Source organism: Saimiri boliviensis, chromosome 7, assembly GCF_048565385.1.
Source record: "Saimiri boliviensis isolate mSaiBol1 chromosome 7, mSaiBol1.pri, whole genome shotgun sequence".
Taxonomy (NCBI): domain Eukaryota; kingdom Metazoa; phylum Chordata; class Mammalia; order Primates; family Cebidae; genus Saimiri; species Saimiri boliviensis.
Genome location: NC_133455.1, coordinates 110,985,127 through 111,004,443, shown reverse-complemented (window position 1 = coordinate 111,004,443; position 19,317 = coordinate 110,985,127). Strand labels below are relative to the sequence as shown.

General features: G+C 40.7%; 1 long non-coding RNA gene across 1 annotated transcript in view; it reads left to right on the top strand.

Annotated features, from left to right (window-relative positions):
* Positions 1–6,920: 6,920 nt before the first annotated feature.
* The window catches only part of LOC141585185 (uncharacterized), a 93,460-nt gene continuing 81,063 nt past the window's right edge, over positions 6,921–19,317 (top strand). Inside the window, exon 1 of the long non-coding RNA XR_012518574.1 lies at positions 6,921–14,823. This is a non-coding gene — a long non-coding RNA (uncharacterized LOC141585185). The remainder of the gene's footprint in view (positions 14,824–19,317) is intronic.

Here is a 19,317-nt window from a genome sequence, read left to right as displayed (position 1 = left end):
TTCACTGGTGGCTGTCTTGAGGCAGCAAATGGGAGCCACGCTGAAGCTTGTAGAGAATTCATCAGCCACCAAGGGTGGACTATGTCCCATGTATGGATTGTGCAGCGGGCCACCTGACCCCACACTGACACTGACGAACCCTATCAAAATTATCCAGTCTGTACATTTCAAGGGTTCAGTTATTTGTCTTCCTGTTTTCCCCTCTTCTCTCCAAATGCAAGGAAAGGGTAATCTTAAGATTCAGAAAAGTGATTTGTTTTACCCCATGTGGTAAGCAATTTTCTCACCCCCAACTAATAAACCATCTATTCTTTTCCCATTAAGCAATTTATATCGCATAAAAAATTTTCATTTCGAAATGAGCCTGTCTCTGGCAGATTCACCATTTATAATAAGAGGGCCTGAACTTTGCCACACTTTCCATGAAAGCTAAAGTTCATTAGCATAGAAAGAAAAGAAAGAGCTGTGGAACATATCCGTACTCTGTCAATGACCTAAGGTCGGGTAGGCAGTGCGGCAACCAGAAGACTTATCCACTGAACGTATGTAGGTTTTTAGTATCTAGTAGATCACACATACGGGACTTTGTAAATTTGAAGGGAGAAGGTTGGAGAATATGGCAAAGTAGGATCATGTCCATACTAGTCAGGAAAAACAAGCTGGGAAAAAATGAGAACAGATGAGATGAATTACGTAGGAATTTCTGAAATATTTTAAGAATGCCATGAATCAAATAGGATTTTATGAACTTGCCTGGGAAGCTAATGATTGTTTCTATGAGAAAACATATTTCAGTTTTCAACTGAGGAGATCTGGGACATATCTCTCTTTGTCACAATTCCAGAAGGATTCCCAGGAATTTAACTTACCCTTTACTCTGGTCCCAGAAGAAGAAATTATACCCTCTTTAAGTTGAGGCTCCATAGGGAGAAATAGGAACAAACTTACCTAAAATACATGGTGGGTCAGAATGTTGATTTTTATCCCCATGGAGAAAGGGAATTTTACAGCAATGAGCGTAGGGTCTCTGATGAAAGGTCATAGCCATCCAAATCTTTACAGAATTTAGAAAAGCTTGGAAAGAGTGGGAACAGAGCCCAGAGCCCAGATCCCAGGGCTTCATGGAAAAGCAGGCCCGGGCTTCCCTTCTGCATGTGAGCCTTGACTTCTTCCTGTGCTGGTCAGGGCTGCAAATGGTTGATAATATCACTGAAGCCTGGACTGTCTTCAAAGCCTGACTGGCACAAAATGACATATTAATGGAGTATTTCATTTCCTTTGCATTCTGGGGACAAGTGGGATTGGCTTGATGCCCAGGCATACCCTGTGAACTCATGGAATAGAACTGGGCTAGGCCTGGCGAGCACCTGACGGATCCTGTCTATGGAACTAGGGAACGTCGTTTCTCACCGATTTGATTGGTTAGAACATGAAACTCAGATGGAATTTGATCTGTCTTGCAAAGATTTGGTTCAGAAGAAATCTTAAACATATGCTGATAGTTACTAAAATTTTCTCTGTATCTGTTGCTTAGATGCAATAATTTTGTGGTAAAAATTGTATGAATGTCATATATTTATGTATTTTAGCGCATAGAAATGGAAGTATTTGGTGTTATGGAAAAACAGATGGATAGATAGATAACCTCTCTCTTTCCTCTATTTTTCTTATCCCCATTTTCTCCTTTTTAAAAGTTAATGCAATAGGTAGATTAAAGACATCTTTAAATGACTGTAAAAATGAAGTTCATGTTTAGACAAATTTCCCAGTTGGAATTCTCTGTTTAAAGCACTCTGTTTTCATGGCCTGCACTGTTTATTTTACATTCAGAGATGTGGGCACATGGGAACCATTTGCAGAAAATGTCTTGGTTTACTTCTAAAACCGATATAATACAGGAGCAGTGGGTAGAGGTTCAACAAGCTGACTTTCTAAAGCTGGCTGTATAATCTTTCTTTTTATTACTACTGACATGCATTTATGAGAAGAAAATGGAAGTTATGGAGTGTAACGAAGAGATACATTCATGCTATATCTGAAAGTGTATGTAACACCCAAGATTTACAGAAATAAGGAAGTTCATAGTGATCACTTGTGGTTGAATTCTGGTAAGAAACGTTCAGTGTTATTTTACGTTGAACTCTTTGGACTGAAAAATAATAATTGATTATAAAATAAAATGGACAGTCCCAGTTCGGACTGTCAGCACATCTATGACCAATGGTGGATTGTAAGAGCCTTCCAGTTCATCTCTCTACACTCAATTTCTCCCTCGAGCAATCAATCCATTCTACAGCCGGCTGCCCGAGTGATCTTTAATACTGACCTAGCTTTCCTTGTCTTAAAATGTCGTGATGTTTGTTCCCTATTGCTTTTGGGAGAGATGGAAACTTGAGGTCTGTTGGTTAAAACTAGCTGAAGCTAGTTTACTTTAAAAATGTGTATATGTGTGTGTAGTTTACTTTAAAAAGTGTGTGTGTGTGTGTGTGTGTGTGTGTATGATACACACGGACACACTTTTTCCTTCATACACTATGAGCCTTGAAAAACTCACAGTTGTAATAGTTGCCAACTGGGAAATTTGACAAAAAAATCTTGATAGCCTACAGTAATTAAAACAAAACAAAACAAAACAAAAACCCTAGAAGCTTTGGCAATGCTAGCCTTACATTTTTGCATTCGAATAATTACGTTGTTTCTTTTGGAAGAACATGATTTCTCCTGTTTTTCACAAGATTCTATACATTCTATTCTTCTTCTCGTTAATATGATTCTGCTAATTTACATGATCTATTTGGTATTTACAGGCATTTAAGTGTTTAACTCTTGGACTCTGGGCTCAAGTCCAGGTCCTTAAATTTGTGTATAAGAACCATCTGGTTTACATTAACTTTTTAAGGCTCAGTCTCTCACATCTTCTCCTCTTTTATTTTATTCTCCAAAAATACAGGTTGTCCTAAGACATCGTGTGATTTTTACCATTTCCAGACCTTTCTATCTATCTGAAAAGGCTTCTCAATTTACTAAATTTTTTTTTCCTTCTTGAATGTGTTTCCTGATTTCCTTAGCATTAGACATTCTTTCATGGTATATATTTCTTGACACTAAACATACTGTAGTTTCATTATCAATCCTATTACTTTATGTTTTACTTATTTATATAAAATAAGGACACACTTTCTTTGATGAGCAGCACCTGTAAAATTCCTTGTGGGGTAATCCAAGCCTTTGAAGAGCAGTAGCTTTGACAAGCTTGTTCAGGAGCTGAAGTGGAGGCCTCCAGGCTGAGGTGGGAGCCATTCTGGGACTCACAGAACCAGAGGAGCCTCTGCAAGACGTACAGTTAGGGAGGCGAACAGGAGGCTATGGACTGGGGCTGGAAGGTAAATTTGAAGGACACAGACTTGGGAGGAGAGATTTTTTTTTTTTTGGAAACAGGGTCTCACTCTGTTGCCCAGGCTGGAGTGCAGTGGCATGATCCCAGCTCCCTACACTCTCAACCTCCTGGGCTCAAGGGATCCTCCCACTTTAGCCTCTTGAGTATCTTGGACTTCAGGCATACATCAACATGCCTGGCTAATTTTTTTGGGTTTTTTGCAAAAATGGGGTTTTGTCATGTTGCCTAGGCTGCTCTTGAACTCCTGGGCTCAAGTGATTTGCCCGCCTTTGCCTCCCAAAGTGCTGGGATTCCAGGCATGAGCCACTACGCCTGGCCACGAGAATCTTCAAATGGAGGATTTAAAAAGTAAACACCACTAGAAGAATAAAAACACAATCATTTGAAAAGAAGTATAAGGGGCTGAGCCTGGAGCATGGAGTAGGAATAGAAGGCAGGTAGGGTGAGGCCGTTGTTTTTCCCTGTAAGCTGTTTACAGTTTTTGAATTTCAAAGCTCAAGCATGTGTAATAGTTTGATATATTATTTAAACATTATGTTTAGGAAAACCTAAATGTAACAATTCATTGTGTGTAATGTGAACTGTGTGCATGATCTAATAAATCACCGAATTTGGAGTGATTGTTTTTCTCATGAAAACCAGTGAAGAAGCTGAGATCTGAGGACTGGCTGATGTGGTACTGGAAGTGTCAGCTTGTGAAGGTAAGAAAGCAGCTGATACATTAGCCACATTTGTATTTTTCTAAATGCACTCTCAAAAAAAAATATCAATCTAGTACTTGCACTTTATTTAAAACAATTTAAGAAGTCTTGAAATTAAAGACATCACAGTCTCTCACGCCCTCTCTGCTACTGTTTTCCAGCTCCAGTCTCATCCTCTAGGGTCAACTTCTTTTAATTCTTTTAAACTTACTCTATATTTAGCTCTTCTGGTTGTTAACTTTATATATGCTAAGGTTACTGTGGCAGGTTATAGTTTCTAAAGATCATCATAACAACACCTCCTTTTTCCACATAACCCTCTGGAAACGATTTTCTCCTATCAATAGGTACAGTATTTGCCCTTCCTTTGAACCTTCGTGACAGCCTTTTGACCATCTTGACCAGTAGACTATTGTGCAAGTGATGTTGTATGACTTCCAAGGCTAGGTCCTAAAAATGTCATGAGCTTCTGCCTTATTTTTTTTGAAATTTTTGTCCTTGGAACTTAGCCACCTTGCTGTGAGGAAGCCTAATACACAAGTAGAGTGGTCCAGATCGAAAGGAACTGAAACTTTGGCCCTCAGCTCTGGTGCCCCAATTGAGTTACTAGTTCACATTGAGCATCAACTTGTCATACATGTGCATGAAACATTTTATTCAATTAATTTATTTTTTATTTTGAGACAGAGTCTCACTCACCCTGTCACCCAGCCTGGAGTGCTGAGGTGTGTTCTCAGCTTACTGCAACTTCTGCCTCCCAGGCTTAAGTGATTCTTGCGCCTCAGCCTCCTTAATAGCTGGGATTACAGGTATGCACCACTATGCCTGGCTCATTTTTGTATTTTTGGTAGAGATGGGGTTTCGCTGTGTTGGCCAGGCTGGTCTTAAACTCCTGACCCCAAGTGATCCACCTGCTTTTGCTGGGATTACAGGTGTGAGCCGCCATGCCTGGCCTACCTGTGCATAAAACATTTAAAAAATGAATTCTTCCAGATTCAAGTTTGATCAATATCAGTTGTTGATGCCTGGAAATAAGCCCCTGCCAAATCCTGCCTAAATTGCAAATTTATGAGCAAGCTGATTCATTGCTGTTGTTTTAATCTACAGATAAGTTACTATTTCTTGATTTATTGGTTTGAGGGTTTCTCTCTTCCTGCTGTGCTGATTTTGTTTAGAATCCTTGTAGATATTTTTTATTGCTTAGTCTATTGTACCTTTTTGTGGAGTGTTATTTCATTTTTCTGTTTTCTGTTCTCTTTTCTTGTGACTACTCCTGATAGGGTGTTTGACTTCCTGAATTGATCTGCAATGTGTCTTGTTTTTTTTCTATACATTTTTGTTTTTTGTTCTTTTCTATGGAAGATTTTTCTCAACTTTATTTTCCAATGCTTCTATTGACTATTGTGGTAGGCTAAATAATGGCACTGAAATATATCTATTCTTAATCCCTGGAACCTATAAATATTACCTCATATGGCAAAAGGGAGAATACTCCCTTATAAAGCAAAAGGTGTGATTAAATTAAGGATTGTGAGATGGAGAGATTATCCTAGATTATCCTGGTAGGCCTAAGGCAATCACAAGTATCCATAGAAGAGAAGAAGGCCATATTATGAAAGTGCTATAATTTCGATATTATCCTCACCAAAATAATATTAAAATTTGATCCCCAATGTGGCGGTATTGGAGGCAGGGCCTCGCGGGAGGTATTTGGGTCATGAGGATGGATCTCCCATGAATGGGTTGGTGCTGTTCTCACAGTAGTGAGTTCTTGCTCTGATGAGCCTGGATTAATTCTCTTGGGAATGGATTATTTCCCTTTTATATGTTGTTATAAAGTGAGGTTCCTCCTCTTGTTTGGCTCTCTGTCTTTGCATATGTCAACTTCTGCTTTGGCCTTCTCTGCCATGTTTGATGCAGCATAAAAGAAGTACTTCCAGCTTTGTCAGAAAGCAAGACCATGCCCTTGAACTTCCCAGCCTGCAGAATCACAAGCTAAATAAACCCTTTTTCTTTATAAATTATCTAGTCTCAGATATTCTGTTGTAGCAACTCAAAATGGATTAAGACGTATGTTGAATCCTGATTTTAGCTCAGTGATACTGATTTTAAACTTCAGGCCTCTAAAACTATAAGAGAATAAACTTCTGTTGTTTTAAGTCATTAAGGTTGGGTTGTGGTAATATGTTACAGAAGCCATAGGAAACTGACATAGATGGCAATAGAATACATGAAAAGGTACTCAATGTTGTTATTCTTTAGAGAAGTGCAAATTAAAACCACAATGAGGTATCAACACATCTATTTGAATGGCTAACATTAAAAAAAACTGACCAGTGTGCATTCGAAAATGGGATATGCAAACATATTTTTTTATATTTGGAGTCAAGAAATTCATAAGAAGGGTTATCTTTGGGGTAGAAGTGGGTAGGAAAGAGTGAGAGAGTTTTGAGTTTTTATATTATTTTATTTTTAAATTCAGAACATGTACTCATATTTGATTTCTTTTTTTTTTCTTTTTCTTTTTTTTTTTTTTTTTGAGATGGAGTTTCACTCTTGTGACCCAGGCCTGAGTGCAATGGCGCAACCTCAGCTTACTGCAACCTCCACCTCCTGGGTTCAGGCAATTCTGCCTCAGCCTCCTGAGTAGCTGGGATTACAGGCATGCGCCACCATGGCCAGCTAATTTTTTGTATTTTTAGTAGAGACAGGGTTTCACCATGTTGACCAGGATGGTCTCGATCTCTTGACCTCGTGATCCACCCGCCTCGGCCTCCCAAAGTCCTGGGATTACAGGTATGAGCCACCGTGCCCGGCCATTGATTTATTAAAAATGAAGACTTAGGCTGGATGCGGTGGCTCATGCCTGTAATTCCAGCACTTTGGGAGGCCGAGGTGGGTAGATCACAAGGTCAGGAGTTTGAGACCAGCCTGACCAACATGGTGCAACCCCATCTCTACTAAAAATAGAAAAAAATTAGCCAGGCATGGTGGCGTGCACCTGTAATCCTAGCTACTCGGGAGGCTGAGACAGGAGAATTGTTTGAACCCTGATTACTTTCCTGTGGACCACTGAAGTTACCTCCAAGTGGTCTCATCTTCTTCTTCTTCTTCTTCTTAGTTGTTCTTCAGCTGATGACTAGAGTGATTTTAAATATTATACACATCTGATCAGATTAATGTCAAGGTTATATCCTTCCATTGATAAAGATGTTAGTGTTGTATAATTCTTGAGTCATTGAGAGCAATGTTTTATCAAGTGTCAGTGACTGCTGGAAGGGAGAAAGAGAAGACGGCTGCACGTGCCTGTGGATGTGTTTGAAATGACTGAATTTCCATTTTGTGTAAGTAGTGGGGGAGGTATGGGGAATTAAAGGACAAAGATCGATCTTGATGCTTAGCATTTGAAAGAGTGAGATAAAAGGAACATGAGGTAAAGATTGGAAAGAGAAGAGAGAAGAGCAAAATTCGAATCATAACTTTTGTTTCTAATGAGTTGGCAAGCAACGGAATTTTTGCATTAATGTGAAGGAAATTAGTTTTACAAATTCCAGGAGTATCTATAACAATTCCCTAAAAAGATATAAAGAAAAAGCCCTAGATGATATTGTAAAGGAGAAGAAAAAATGTAAAACAGAGAATGAAGTTATTGTTCCTTTTTGAGGTTCAAGAGAATACCAAAAAATGTTGCAAAAAATATTTTCACATTTTCATGAGCCTGGAATAGCAGTTTCTGACATCTGCAAAGTATCCTGAAATAAGAAGAGTACAGACCTGGTTGGAGGCATAAATCTGTGGAATACAGATTAGGTTTGCCTTTTATTTTATTTTATGAGACGGAGTCTTGCTCTGTTGCCTAGGCTGCAGTGCAGAGTGCAGTCTTGGCTTACTGCAACCTCTGCCTCCCATGTTCAAGCGATTCTCCTGTCTCAGTTTCCCAAGTGACTGGGACTACAGCTACCATGCCCAGCTAATTTTTGTATTTTTTTTTTTTAGTAGAGATGAGGTTTCACTATATGTTGGCCAGGCTGGTCTGGAACTGCTGACTTCTGGTGATCCATCTGCCTCGGCCTCCTAAAGTGCTGGCATTATAGGCATGAGCCACTGTACCTGGCCTAGGTTTGCCTTTTAAATAGTTAAGTCTAGTACATCCTCTATTTGAAGCAAGCACATTAAAAATAAAGACAGAAGGTGGTGGATTGTTCCTGTAATCCCATCTATTTGGGAGGCTGAGGCAGGAAGATGATTTGAGCCCAGGAGTTTGAGGCTGCAGTGAACTATGATTGTATGACTGCACTCCAACCTGAGCAACAGAGTGAGACCCTGTCTTTAGAAAAAAAGAAAAAATAATGAAAATTTGGAAAATCGACAGCCGACAAAAGAAAATGCATTTACATCTCACTCTATTAGAAACAGCTGTAAGTCTACTCCTTAAAATCCAACCAAACTGAAATAAAATAACAGAGGCAAAGTTATTTTAATTTCCTGAGCTGGGAAATCTACCTTTTCCCACAAGACAGAAGATTTATGAGAAAGAGATTATATATCTATTCAGAATTATTTGGCACAGTGCTATAAGCATTTGAAGATGATGGTGATAGAAAGAATAAGAAAATAAAATAGTTGTTTTATTGTGATATGAATAAAAATATTGCCATCAAAGCTTACTCAATAATGCTTTGAGTTTAGATATATTATAAAAAGTAAAAAAACAAAAAAACAAAAAAACAAAAAACCAAAAAACAAAAAGCAAAAAACAAAACAAAACAAAAAACCAACCAGGAAAAGCATTTTACAATATAAATACCTCATAAGATTAATAAAGGAAATCCTGTGTAACTTAAAAACAAAATCAAAAGGAATCCCTGAACTTCAGTTTACAGATAGGCTATAATAGGTTGCATGATGTGTCTACATCTATGTGACTGGGTAGGGTGGACTTTGCACAGAACTTCCTGGCCAAAGTGGCCTGAGCTCCGGTGGGGCTGACTTAGCCAGGAGGAAGGAGGGGCGTTTCCCAATTTATTTTCTTCGAGGAAATAACTTTTTATAATCCATGCCCACCAAAGGGGGTGCTTTTTCCTAATTCATTAAAAGTCTTGCACCAAGCTGGCAGCATAAATATTAATAAAGATCAAGAGGAGTCCTTGGATAGCTGTAATAGAACATTGATCTAGAAATACGTAGGCCCAAGTTTAAGCCCTTCCTGCGTCACTAACCATGAATGTGGCCTTAACTTCTCTTAGTCTCATTTGCAAACTCACATGGATCACTTCACAATGTTGCTGTCAGCATTAAAGATGATAATATATTTAAAAGTGCTTTGCAAACTTACAAAGCACCATTCAGGCTTCATTTAGTGAACATACATTGAGCACTTACTACGTGCCATGTATTTTGTTAAGCTTTGCAGATACAGAGCTGCAAGAGATGTAGGCCTTTAGTTCTTGCCCTTGGAAAGCTCCATGAGGATGCAGACGGACCCATAAATTATAATGCATTGCAATCTTTAACATGGAAGATTCTATGGACTTATAGAGGATTCAGAGGCCCAGGGCCCTCTTTTTCTTTTCTTTTCTTTTTTTTTTTTTTGAGATGGAGTCTTGCTCTATTGCCCAGGCTATAGAGTGGCATGATCTTGGCTCACTGCAAACTCCACTTCCTGGGTTCAAGTGATTCTTATGCCTCAGCCTCCTGAGTAGCTGGGATTATAGGCACCCACCATCACGCACTGCTATTTTTTTTTTTTTTTTGTATTTTTAGTAGAAGCAGGGTTTGGCCTTTTTGGCCAAGCTACTCTCGAACTCCTGATCTCAAGAGATCCACCTGCCTCGGCCTCCCAAAGTGCTGGGATTACAGGAATGAGCTACTATGCCTGGCCAAGAGGTCCTCTTAATGTAAGACGCCCTGACTTCCAATGCTACTTATTAGAAATTTATATAGCTAGATGACTTCAGATCTATAGTACTACGTGTATCTGGATAGAAAAATAAAAGACACTAGTACAGATGACCTCTGCCACAAAGTTACCTTCTTGCAAATTAGAAAGAGAAATCTCTTCTAGACAGATAAGTTGCAAAAACATTGCTCTTCTGCAAAGATTAATCAGAAGAGGACATCCCTTTTGGTGGGCCAGGGCAATGGAGGACCAGACTGGAGTCATCTCTTATACATAGGGCCACTGTAAAGGGCACAACCTCAGCCAGTAAACATGGTAGCTTGACAGTGTAAAATACTGCAGGATACAGCATACACATATATATGTGCATGCAATTTAGGGGAAGGAATAATTTTGTGAACTTGGCCTATGTAAACAGATTGATATACTCCTGGAAAAGATGGGAGCAGTTTGCAAAAACTAAGAACCACATGCCGGCTTTACCATGTGAGCAGAAGAGGATTTTGTAGAGGTGTTATCAGAGCCCACCAGGAACACAGAAACAATTCTGGGGAGTTAGAACAGAGGAAGTGTAATGCAGGAATTGGTCACCAAGGCGATGGGATTGCTGAGAAGTCAAACAGGAGACGCTGAGCCAACCTAGATACTGGCAATGGCAGGAAGCTAATGTCACTCTTAGGTGGGGGTGACAGAGAGAGGAGTCAGTTTTGTTGGAGCCCAGAGGCCAGGATCACTTTATGGAAAATGAGGCCACAGTAGAACTAGGTGGTGTGAACTGACACTGCAGAGAGACAGCCATTCTGGAGATGTTGGTGAAGGCAGAGAAGGTGGGGGAGGAACCCACTGGCCCCTCCTTTTCTTTACTTCTTCAGTCTCACTCAAATACTTCCCCTGGCTGATTCCAGATCGTCCAACTGCAAGGAACCTTGGAAATGCAGCTGGTATGGCTCAGTACTCTGCTATCCAAAGCAGGCTGGTGAAGTGGATGGAAAGACATCTGAAGGCTCCAGATTGGTACAGATAGTCGGAAGAAAATATGAGACTGAACTGAGTAACCATTGAATGATACAAAGTTCTTTTTTATAAAGCTGCATAGAAAGAAGCAATATAGGCCCAGCATGGTGGTTCACGCCTTTAATCCTGGCACTTTGGGAGGTTGAGGCAGGCGGATCACTTAAGGTCAAGAGTTTGAGGCCAGCCTGGCCAACATGGTGAAACTCCATCTCCACTAAATATACTAAAATTAGCTGGGCATGGTGGCATGTGCCTATAATCCCAGCTATGAGGGAGGCTGAGGTAGGAGAATCACTTGAACCCAGGAGGCAGAGGTTGCAGTGAGCTGAGATCGTGCCACTGCACTCCAGCATGGTGATAGAGGAAGACTCTGTCAAAAAAAAAAAAGAAGCAACATAGAGGAAGAAAATTTAGTTTCCAATTAAAATATATTGATATACAATGCCATCTCTCAGAAACTGCCCATTACCCCTGATGTGAGACCCTCTGGCCGTTAGTTCTCTTGGATGCTGAAATGAAACCCAGTTACTGCAGTTGTGAATCTGGATAGCTAGTGCCAATATCAGTCATCCACTGATCCTACTGTTTGGAATCAACGTCTTTAGAGTACCACTTGGCTGTCTCTTATGCAAGTAACCTCTAAAACAGTGCCGTCTAGTAGAATTTTCTGTGATGATGGAAATGTTCTATGTCTGTGTTGTCCAGTCGGGAAGCCACCAGCCCCATGTGGTCACTGAACACATACAATATGTCTAGTGTAACTGAGGAACTGTATTTTACATTTTATTTAATTTTAATTATTTATAATTTAAATCTCCATATGTGGCTGGGGCTACCATATTGGACAGATTTTCTCTAAAATATTGGGATTGAGCCTTTGGATAATCTTACCAGTTTATTCCACAAGGAAGAACAGTCTTTCCTTTACTTTCCAGGTATTCCCAGAAATTAAACTAACTAACTCAGATCATCAGAATAGGTTGAAATTTCACTGGAGCCTCAGCCTTTGCTGATAATTCTATTATGTCTTCAATGCTTCATGCAACCAGGGAGATTTCAAGCCTCTCTTCCTGATGAAGTCAGGGGAGACAGAGAGACTTGTGGAAAGGTCCCTTTGCCAATATGCATCTGGGTAGAGCACCGAAGGCAGCGCTCCAATTGCTTCATGGCCACAGAGTGGCATGGAGGCATCTGGAAGGTTCTTTTTGTTTCTGTTTTTTGGCCTCTCAGAGAGGCACAGGAAAGCCTAAAAGGGGAAATTATAACATCTCAGAGGCTGCCACCAAAGAAAATGGCTCAGACCAAATCCAAAACAGTAATAACAGTAACAAAACCAGGATGACATACATCCCAAAGGCTGCCAGAAGGAGTATGACAATGGACCCGAAACCTGCTTGCATTACAAAGTTAGGGCTCCTCCTAGGGCCACCTGGAGCACATTTGACCCCTTTGGATGATAAGATCCCAGAGCAAAAAACCCTAGATGCACTGAACTTATGTTTAAGAGAGAAAATGCAAAGGTGACTAAAATTACTCCCCAGAAAACTGGAGTTACAGGCGAAACAGTAATAGTTATTATTGTACATAGATAATGTAGGCATGGTCAAGTGTATTCACAGCAGCTTTGTTGTAGTAAAAGGAGAGAGAGACATTAAAATACAAACAGCAACAAAATAAAATCTTGGCAAAAGTAGAGTGGATAATTTGCAGAATCACTGAGAAAGTAGCACTACACCATAGTAAAAATATGTGCATTAGTGTGGAAGAATTTCCAAGATATTGAATGGAGGAAGCAAGTCTCAAGAGAATATTTTAAAACATTATATAAGATAGCAGGCAAAGCTGAATGATACTTGATTTAGGGATACATACATAAGTGGTGGCAACTATAAAAAAAAAAGTAGAGGCCAGGCACAATGGCTCACATCTGTAATCTCAGCACTTTGGGAGGCTGAGATAGGGGGATCACTTGAGCTCAGGAGTTTGAGACCAGTTTGGGCAACATGGTGAAACTCTGTCACTACCAAAAATACAAAAAAATTTTCCAGGCATGATGGCATGCTCCTGTAGTCCCAGCTACTCAGGGGGCTGAGGTGGGAGGATCACTCAACCCCAGGAGGCAGAGGCTGCAGTGAGCCCAGACTGCAGCACTGCACTCCATCCTGGGCAACAGAGTCAGATCCAATCTTAAAACCAAACCAAGCTGGGCCCAGTGGCTCACGCTTGTAATCCCAGCACTTTGGGAGGCCAAGGTGGGCAGATCACCTGAGCTCAGGAGTTCAATACCAACCTGGCTGACAAGGCGAAACCTTGTCTCTACTAAAAATACAAAAATTAGCCGGGACTGGTGGTGCGCCCCTGTGATCCCAGCTACTAGGGAGGCTGAGATGGGAGAATTGCTTGAACCCAGGAAGTGAAGGTTGCAGTGAGCTGAGATGGCAGCATTGCACTCTGGCCTGGGTGACAGAGCAAGACTTTGTCTCAAAAAAAAAAACAACCCCCCTGCCAAAAAACCAAAGCAAACCAAGTCAAGAACTCTGTACCCGCAGCAAACAAACAAACAAACAAAAAAACAAACCAACCTCCTGAAACCCAAATAGAAGTAGAGAGGCAAGGCAAAGCCAGGATAGTGGTTACCTCTGGGAGGCGAGGGGAAATGGACTCAGGACATTCCATTTTCAATTATTTTTCCAATTATATTTCCAATTACTATTGATTGCATGGCATTAGTAATGCTCTTTTTCTTAACCTGTGTAGTGGGGACAAAGTTTTTATTTTCTTCCTCTTATTATTGAAGTGACCTATAATGCTGAGCGAATAGCATATGTACAATATGATACCCTCTCTGTAACGTTTAAAATCAAGTAGAACCATATACGCTTTCTAAAGTCGTATTAAAAGCTTATAAAATATACCCCAAATTCAAATTCAAGGTAAGGGTTGAGTCAGAGGAGAGAGAATAAAGGATCATGCAGAGTTCACAGCGGCTTCGACTGAGGCTGTCATTTTCATTTTTCATTTCTTTAGCCAACTGGGGCTTGTTGTATTTTTTTTTTTTTTTTTTTTTTTTTTTGAGACGGAGTTTCGCTCTTCTTACCCAGGCTGGAGTGCAATGGCGCGATCTAGGCTCACCGCAACCTCCGCCTCCTGGGTTCAGGCAATTCTCCTGCCTCAGCCTCCTGAGTAGCTGGGATTACAGGCACGCGCCACCATGCCCAGCTAATTTTTTGTATTTTTAGTAGAGACGGGGTTTCACCATGTTGAACAGGATGGTCTCGATCTCTTGACCTCGTGATCCACCCGCCTGAGCCTCCCAAAGTGCTGGGATTACAGGCGTGAGCCACCGCGCCCGGCCTGCTTGTTGTATTTTTATATGCCTGAGATATTTCAACAAAATTATGAAAAGCTGAAGCCAGTGAGGCTTCATGGGAGAATCTACAGGTAACGCAGATCCGGAACTGCCGATGGACCCGGAACTGCCGATGGACCCGGAACTGCCGATCGACCCGGAACTGCCGATCGACCCGGAACTGCCGATCGACCCGGAACTGCAGAGGGACCCGGAACTGCAGAGGGACCCGGAACTGCCAATGGACCCGGAACTGCAGAGCAACCCGGAACTGTAGAGGGACCCGGAACTGTAGAGGGACCCGGAACTGTAGAGGGACCCGGAACTGCCGAGGGACCCGGAACTGCCGAGGGACCCGGAACTGCAGAGCGACCCGGAACTGCAGAGGGACCCGGAACTGCAGAGGGACCCGGAACTGCCGAGGAGAGCAAACAAAGGAAGAGGAACGCTGGATGACCTGCAGGTACGTGACAAGTGCCGGAGATAGGAAGAAGTCCATAGAAAACCTGCTCTGAGAGCAAGGAGATCGATAGGAAAGCGTTAGGCCTGTTGGCTGGGAGTAATGTAGTGGTAACAGATGGCTGAGAGAAAGCAGAGGGGCCCAGTAATGTCTTTCATTCACTCATTCATTCATTGGACGTATTTTAATTGACTGTTTCCACATGGAAGGCTTTGTTTAGCTGATTTCCTATTTTGTGTGTCTTCTTCAACAGGCGGAAACCACACTGAAGGGACTGAAAAATTTCAAACATAATCGATGTAAAATAGGAAAGGGGTTATTAAGAGACCACTTGGTATCCTGCATTTTTTATTTGTTTGTTTGCTTGTTTTTGAGGGGCAGCCTAGGATGGGAGTTAAGGTTATAGGTTCTGAAATCAGACTGCCAGGGTTTGAATTCCAGCTCTACCAATTTTAGCTGTGAGTTTCTGAGCCAGTTGCGTTACTTCTCTATGCCTTAACTCCATAGTCTGTACAAATGTGGATGATAGTATCTACCTTAGGAGTGGTGTTGTGAGAATTAAGTGAATTAATGTACAGAGAGCTCAAAACACATACCATGTAAGGTTTCCTATTATTATTAGTTCTAGCATCCCTAAATTTACTTAAGTTTGAAGGACAAAGTAACACTTTAGAAACAGTGTCAGAAATGGTCATATCAATTGGTTCCTCAAGAGGATGTGAATATGGAGAAATGTAGTGGGGCTGGAATAGGAAAGGAAGATAATGAGGTGTGTCCAGGTAGAGAAATAGACTGGAAATAAAAATTCAGGAGCTATTAGTAGCAGATCTCAGTGGCTGACCTTAGAAACAGGTGTTAAACTCACTGGATACATTTCATTATGAATAAAAGCTCTCCTTACTGCTATTTAAGTGAGAAGTTTTATCTTTGCTTCATATCTGCTATATACTTGCCTCATAGGACAGCATTAGTTTGGAGTTCTAGCTTTCTTCATGTATTCCATTTTTTTTTTTTTTTAATGTGAATGAATAACATTCAACATCAAGGAGTGAGAAGATAATGTCATCTATAAACAACAATAAAAGTTCTAAGTAGCAGAAATTAGTAACATAATTTGGAAAAGGGTTGCAAGCTTGTTTTTTTTTTTTTTTTTTTTTTTTTTTTTTGAGGAGGAGTTTCACTCTTGTTACCCAGGCTGGAGTGCAATGGCGCGATCTCGGCTCACTGCAACCTCCGCCTCCTGGGTTCGGGCAATTCTCCTGCCTCAGCCTCCTGAGTAGCTGGGATTACAGGCACACGCCACCATGCCCAGCTAATTTTTGTATTTTTAGTAGAGACGGGGTTTTACCATGTTGACCAGGATGGTCTAGATCTCTTGACCTCGTGATCCACCCGCCTCGGCCTCCCAAAGTGCTGGGATTACAGGCTTGAGCCACCGCGCCCGGCCTGCAAGCTTGTTTTGAAGAAGGAAAAGCAAATTCCAGCATGATTTCCTTCTGATTTATCACAAAAAACTTTATGGGCGTTTAAACCCCTAGTTTTCTGTTTTATTCGCTGATAATGAGGCCCAGAAAGTATATATTCATGTTTTGTTACTTTATATTTTTTTCCAGGTTTATTTCAGTAAGTAGAGATCTGAAAATAGTATTTTTGAGGTACTTCTATACAGCAATTCTTATATCTGGGATATTTTAATATCAGTGAAATGTATGTAAATTCTAGATGCATATGTTTTTGAATGACCTTTACACTGAGGGTCATTCAAAGCAGCGTAAGTTGATGTTGTCTTCAGGAGGCCTTACCAATTATGGTCTGTGTCAGAGGCTTGTGCTCATTTTTCTTTTTCTTTTCTTTTTGAGACAATGTCTTGCTCTTTTGCCCAGCCTGGAGTGCAGTGGTGCAATCATAGCTCACTGCGGCCTCAAACTCCTGGGCTCAAGTTGTCCTTGTACCTCAGCCTCTCTAGTGGCTGGGACTACATGCATGCACCACCTTGCCCAGCTAATTTTTTTTTTTTTTTTTAATTTTCTTTCGTAGAGATGGGGTCTTGCTATGTTGACCAGGCTGGTTTTGAACTCCTGACCTCAAGCAGTCCTCCCACCTCAGGCTCCCAAATGGTAGGGACTACAGGTGGGAGCCACTGCTGCTGACCTGGGTGCTTGTTATTTTTGCACTTCTTTAACAATACCAGCAACTTTCTCTAGCCCTAAAGGCCAAGGATTGAAAATTAAATTTCTGGAGAAAATCCTTGGATAATTTTGCAGACTGGCTAAGCTTTCCGTTTTATTTATTCAATTGTTATTGAAGTCCTAAGTTGGTGGTTCATTTGATTCTGAAAACACTGAACCTAATGGTAGATTTTGGGGGGAATACTTCATTAAAATTCTAATTTAGTTGATTTCTTGTGTCACCATGTTCATTGTCATTGACTTTCTCTTTCTGCCTTTTGATTTCTTGGGGTCCATATGCTTTTTCCAATAGTGTCAATCTGAAGTGGTTTTCTTCTAATAAGAAATGCCAGGTCACTGTCTGGGGTGCCTTAAACAACTTGATGATGATTGTGCTTGGAAGGTGTGTTAGGCAAGGAATTGGACACCTCATCTTATTTTGCTTGGCTCACTTATCATTTATTTTAGTCTTGGAATCAAGAAATTGCAATATCCATCTTAGTGTGTGGTCTCTGATTTGGAAGGAATGACTTGGCAAGATTTTTAGAAATATTAAGAGCTCCCTTGGATCATGTACCTACTCAACATAATGGAAAAATGGCACAAAATTCTCTCTGAAATTGCAGCTGATTAATAAGAATAATGAAGAGGGATGTACCCAGAGAGAGCATTTCACTACTTGGTGATAATTTAGCTTTTAAAACTCTGTTAAGAAAGAAATCATAACCAAAGCACTAGCAGCAACTTTTCTACCAGAACAGACATTTCTAATTAATTCCTTGGCCATTAAACCTTACAGGCCAATCCAGATGAGCAATAAAAAAGCAATGAGAGAAGAGTGATGGCGAAAGTTTTCCTTTTTTGACTGTCAGCATTACCAGTAATATTTTTTCACTGTTCTAAGTAGGAAATTGTGAGTTGCAAAAATGGCTAGGGAAAAATTGTAAAGTCTGAAGTATTAGTTACATGCTTATTAAAATAGAAATTCCATCTGTGCAGTATAAAATTAAGTGATTCTAAGGAAAGTAATAGCTTTTAATATTCCTTCAGTAGGCCCTTTGTGACAGTTTTTGAGTTTGGCTAAAAAGAAGCAACATGGCTCTGATTTTCTTTCCAGAAGATGATGATTTTGGAATGGTAACATTAATTTCTCTTTTGATTTGTGTGCACAGTCACTTTCCCAAGAATACTGAAACTGAACGTATCTTGTCCCAATTTTCCTTCTGATGTCAGGTCATATAGTGATTTTCCTTCCGTAACTGCAGATGGGCAGGGCTCTCCTCTTTCCCTTAGCACCCTTCTTAAATTCTTTGCTTGGATTTACATTAAGCCTAATTTCAATAGGAATTCACTCTCCTGTGTGGTCAGCAAAACTGCAGGTTCTGCTGCTTTTCACATTAAATGGTGTCAAAAATTACTTGAGTTAAGGATGAGAGGCTTTCACTGCATAGATGAAAAATATCTAGGACTGCACTGAATGTATCCCTGCCCAAGGCAACATCTCTAAATGTGCATGCACAAAAACAATGCCTGACTTTCGTGAGTTCTTCACAATATGTAAGATATATATTAATGTTTATGCTTCCCCATCCCTAATTCATATAATGAACTCAAATCCCCAAAGTGATGGTGTTAGGAGGCGAGGCCTTTGGGAACTAATTAGGTCATGGGCACAGAGCCCTCATGAATGGCATTAGGGCTTAAAAAAAGAGGCCAAGGGGAGACTCCTAGCTTCTTCCACCATGTGAGGACACAGCCTCTAGCCTGCTAGATCTGAATCTGCCAGTGCCTAAATATTGGATGTCTCAGCCTCTAGAATTATGAGATATAAATTTCTGTTGTTTATAATCTACTCAGTTTATTGTATTTACTAAGAAAATAGGCCAAATACAATAAATGTATAGTCCAAAAACAATAAATGCTTTCTTAGCTTGACTGGACCAAGGAAACATGGTTTTTATTATTGTATCCTGAAACAATTGAGGTAGGCATGGCAGAGATTTTTTTTTTTTTTTTTTTTTTTGAGACGGAGTTTCGCCCTTGTTACCCAGGCTGGAGTGCAATGGCGCGATCTCGGCTCACCGCAACCTCCGCCTCCTGGGTTCAGGCAATTCTTCTGCCTCAGCCTCCGGAGTAGCTGGGATTACAGGCACGCGCCACCATGCTCAGCTAATTTTTTGCACCATTAGTAGAGACGGGGTTTCACCATGTTGACCAGGATGGTCTCGATCTCTTGACCTCGTGATCCACCCGCCTCAGCCTCCCAAAATGCTGGGATTACAGGCTTGAGCCACCGCGCCCGGCGGCATGGCAGAGATTTTATAGGATG